At 32.6% G+C, this 5128-nt stretch overlaps 1 long non-coding RNA gene across 1 annotated transcript; it reads right to left on the reverse strand.

Moving 5' to 3' along the window:
- Nucleotides 1–1186: 1186 nt before the first annotated feature.
- On the reverse strand, nucleotides 1187–3551 carry LOC145820172 (uncharacterized). The gene is made up of 3 exons (XR_014361269.1): nucleotides 3174–3551; nucleotides 1794–1934; nucleotides 1187–1396 (listed from the first exon to the last, which is right to left on the reverse strand). It is a non-coding gene; the product is annotated as an uncharacterized LOC145820172 (long non-coding RNA).
- Between the last annotated feature and the right edge of the window lie 1577 nt (nucleotides 3552–5128).

The raw sequence follows: 5128 nt of genomic DNA on the forward strand, positions 1-5128 counted from the left end.
ATTTAGATTATTAGATATTAGATATTCATCTAAAAGTATAATTTAAATATAAATATGAAAAAATTCTAGTATCTTTAATCACCAAATTGATAAATATATTAAAAAATGAACAATAAAAATATGAAAAATTAAAAACTAAAAACTAAAAAACAGATTTAAAAAATGAAACCAACCAAAATGGTTCTTATTTAGAATTTTGATATCACATATTGGTTATTAAAGTACCATGTAAAAATTACAGTTCGGAAAATCTAATCTAAACAAAAACAAAGTGTATGAAGACAGCTTACGAATTTTTGAGATGTATCACAAATCTCTATTTTAAAAACGTATGTGTTTTTCTTTATTTAGATTTGAACAGATCCATACAACTTTGAGATTCAACCAAAATTATTCGCAGCGATTTGATCCATGATGGACAATTGTAACTATCATGTATATCAGTATAGAAGTAGACACATGAAATAAGAAAGAGTAATTATTTTTTGTTCTTCAATCCACTACAAAAAATTTGATTTTTTGCGACGGTAAAACGCCGTCGCAAATACCTCAAACGCCGTCTCAAAAGGTTTTTTGCGACGGTAGGTGGCTTTTTGCGACGGCAAGTGGGGGGTCGCAACAAAGGGGGTTGCAAAAGAGTTTTTGCGACGACATAGTGCCGTCGCTAATGTTTTGCGACGGCATTTTTACCTTTAGCGACGGCATTTTGCCGTCGCTAATAATGTTTGGAATTTCTTGACTTTTTGCGACGGCAATATTTTACCGTCGCTAAAAATGTTATTTGAGACGGCAAATAATACCGTCGCTAATAGTCTTTTTTTTGCAACCACAAGAACACTGTTTTTGCGACGGTGTGGTGCCGTCGCAAAAAATAAATATTAAAAATATGAAAAATTCCATTTTTTGCGACAGTATACTACCGTCGCAAAAATTATTAAAAAAATAATAAAATTTCTATTTTTTGCGACAGTTTAGTGTCGTCGTAAAAAATAAAACCTGTAACAAAATCAATAAAAATATTAAAATTTTTTATTTTTTGCGACAGTGTAGTGCCGTCACAAAAAAGAAAAAAACATCCTACGATAAAATTATTAAAAATATTAAAATTTCTCCACAATAATTGCATAATAATATAAAAATTTCTGTATCAAAATAACAATTTCTCCATAATAAAATATTATTCCATTCATAATTACACATCAACAAAATTATCCCACTACATAATGTTCCATAATACATATATAATGTTTAAATACATGATTTTGTTCATAATTCAAAATAACATAAACCAAAATTAAATGTTTTTCTCGTCATTCTTCGTAAATAACAAAAACAAAAATTAGCCACATTCTTCACAGGCATGCATTCCACGAGCACACTCCTACATGAGAAATATCTGAAAAATAAAAATAAAAATAATTAATGACAATATAATTATGTGTTAATGTTAATTACAAAAAAACATAAAAATTTAACTACTATAGCATCAAATACAATATTTTTTTATTAGTCATCAAATCCCACATGGATAATTAAACATCTCAATCAAATACAAAAATAAAATTTAACTACTATAACATCAAATACAAAAAAACATAAAAATTATATCTGAAATCTAGCTCTAACTCCCAACAACATCAAATACAACATTTTGAGGATAATTTCAAATTTAAATGACCTTAAACATCAATCAATGAGTCCAGATCAAGTTTAAACGAAAATTTAAATTGAAGAAACAAAATCACTTACAAACTTCAAAAGGCAATATTTGAGAAAAAAATAAGTATTATTACCCATGAATCACCACATTGACGAGTTGCTTGAGGGAACAAATATCTGATTACCTCCAATCTTCAAATAAATTGTTTAGTTAGAATGGATTCATAAAACCTTACTGATGGATCCATATTTTCTCCTTCTATATCCTCTCCCCTCTGCAAGCATGAACAGAAGTAAATGAACCATATTTTCTCCTTCTATATCCTCAGAAATTCTCTTATGATTGATGATTTAATATTATACATATCTCATTTCCCAAGTGCTACACACCTGCAACAATGCACCATGCTTTACATCAATCTAAACTTACTAAAAAAGAGGACAATAATGTGTGATTCCAATAATGTTCCAGCACATAATTATCTTCCAGCATTGGGGAAGAGAAGAGTGAACAATAATGTTCAACCCAATTGACAACATTGGGAGCATGTCATTTTTTTCTTTCCTAGTAGCAGGCAGGGGTGATTATTCTGTATTAGAAGAGAATGTCCTAAATACCAGGATATTAATCAATTAAATACTAGCATATTTTAGGGCCCTGGAAAGGCAATAAAATGAATTCTATGATTTGAGACAAAAACACATGTCACAACCATCAAGCAACTTCTCACTGCAAAAATTACCAAATGGAGGTTGGAGCCTCCAAGGAAAAAGCAATTTGCAAGGGGTAAAGACTAAGGACAGTCCAAGGACATCTTTGTATATATAATGTAAGACAGGTCAACAAACTGCAGGCACATCATTACGGACTTTTTCAAACATTCGGAAAATAGGAGAGTTATTTTAAACACAGAGCATATACAAGGGTCTATACATAAGATTGCAACAAGAAGTGTGGCTGGTTAATCACATTTGGATACACAATCAGTTAGCAATTCATTTGCAATACCAATTTGTCTTATGCCAACAGGAACTCAGTTTTATTGCAGACTTCTAATTATGACCTTATAAAATGATGAAACCATGCATTTATAGAATACACTGATTTCACAAGATTCAGGGCAAGGAGTGAAACATGCAACAAATAAACACACTGCTTAAGTACAATACATTAATTGAAAAACTAGTCAATCTACAAAATTTCCACATTGCATCCTATACACAGAGATAAAATTTTGATCTATGGTAGACCATCCTCCTGAAACCGGTTCGATGAACTAATTGGAAAAGAACAAGTGGTACAAATAAATAAAATAAAGAGCCCTAATTAAGGAATAAATTTTCCAAACAAGACCCAAATGCCATTAAAAAAAACATGCGATACAGCAGGGGGGGAAAAATCAAAACCCAGATAGAAGCATGAAGTGCTGAAAATTTATAGAAAACTAAAAACCCTAGAAATCAAGGGCAGAAAGCAGTTCAACGAAACAAAACCTAGATAAACTAGGGCTTACGTCAAGCAGAGGAAGGAGTTCATCGACCGAAGACGGAGGTTGAAGGAGCCTATTCCCAGCTTCCTCCAGCTGCTCCTCGAACTCTCTCTCTCCGGACGCCATGCTCTTCTCTTCTCTTCTCTTTTTCTCTCCAGATTCCCCCAAAATCCCTCGATTTGAACTCAAATTTCACACCATTAAAACCCTAGAAAACCAGAAAAATAAAACCAAATCCCAACAATTATACAAACTAGAACACGAAAGAAGAGAAATGATCTCAGAGAAAGTATTGTTTCGAGACGAAATGAATGAAAAAAAGAGGTCAAACACAGCATTAAGATATTTTGGCAGAAGGGGGGAAAAGAAAGGGGGGAATTAGAAAGAGCGGGAAAACGAAAAAGAAAAAGAAGAGGGGGATTTGGCAGAAGCAGGGGTAATTTTTGTTTTAATGAAAAAAAATTAATTCTATTTTCTTATTTTTTGTGTTTTTTTGTTTTTATTAAATTTTTTTAATATTTTAAATAATTTTTTTATTTTTTAGGCACACCTAACATAAATACACTTAAAAAGTAAAAAAAATTGTAAAAAAAAAAATTTAAATTCACTAAATATCAAAAATATAAAAAAAATACAAGAATTCAGTATTTTTTTTGTATTTTTATGTATTTATTAATTTTTATAAATATTTTTTCAAAATTTTTTTATTTTTTAGATACATCTAAATAAGGTGCATTTAAAAAAGTAAAAAAAATACTTAAAATTTTTAAAATATTCACTAAAAACAAAAAAATACGAAAACCAAAAAACTCAATGAGCGAGAGACATGTAGAAATGAGCGAGAGAGAGATAAAGAGAAGAGAGAGATATGTAGAAATGAGCGAGAGACACATAGAGAGAAAAGAGATGAGAAAGATAGAGAGACGAGAGATAAGCGAGAGAGATAAAGAGAAGAGAGATGAGTGAGAGAGGTAGAGAGAGAAGACAGATGATAGAGATAGAGAGAAGAGATATGAGCGAGAGACAATGAGAGAAAGAGAGAGAGACAGAGACAGACAGACAGACAGAGAATAGTGATGAGTTAGAGAGAGAAAGAGAAAAGAGAGAGGAGCGGCAATGAAAAATAAAAGTTAATTTTTTGTAGTCAATGAAAAATATTTTTCTGCGGTCTATTTTTTTTTTTATTACTAAAAATCATGAACTAATTTTTTGTAGTAGAGGAAAAGGAGCGGCAGCAGTGGTGAAGGTGGTGGATAAGAGATGATGGTGGTGGCGGCGGTGATGGTGATGGCGAAACAGATTAGTGGTGAAGTTGTGGTAGTGGTAGTGTAAATGGAGTGGCAGGGGTGAAAGAGAGGTAATGGTAGTAGTGGTGGTAGTGGTGGTAGTGGAGTGGTGGCGATAGTAGTAGTAATGGTAGTCGTAGAGGTGAAGTGGCTACAGTAGAAGTAATGGTGGTGGTGGAATGGTGTTTGCAGTAGTGGTGAAGGTGATAGAGGAGATGGGTGGTGAGAGAGAGAAATGAGTGAGAGTCAGATAGAGAAGAGAGAGAAAGACAGAGTGATGAGCGAGAGAGAGATAAAGAGAGAAAGAGATATAGAGAGAGATAGAGAGGCAGAGAGAGAAATCGACAGAGAGAGACATATAGAAAAATAGAGATAAACAAGAGATGAGAGAGACATATAGAAAGAGAGCGAAAAGAGATGAACGATAAAGAAAATAGAAAAATAGAGAGATAGAGAGAAAAGAGATGAGCGAGAGAGACAGAGAGAGAAAAGAGATGAGAGAGATAGAGAGATGAGAGATGAGCGAAGGAGACATAGAGAGAAGACAAATGAGAGAGATAGAGAGAAGAAAGATGAACGAAAGACACACAGACAAACAGACAAACAGATAGATAGACAAACAGACAGAGAAATAAGAGTGATGAGTGAAAGAGAGAAAGAGAAGAGTGGTGGTAGTTGAATGGCATTTGCAGT

This window comes from Camellia sinensis, chromosome 2, assembly GCF_055761805.1.
Source record: "Camellia sinensis isolate YWXY chromosome 2, ASM5576180v1, whole genome shotgun sequence".
In the NCBI taxonomy this organism is placed as follows: Eukaryota; Viridiplantae; Streptophyta; class Magnoliopsida; order Ericales; family Theaceae; genus Camellia; species Camellia sinensis.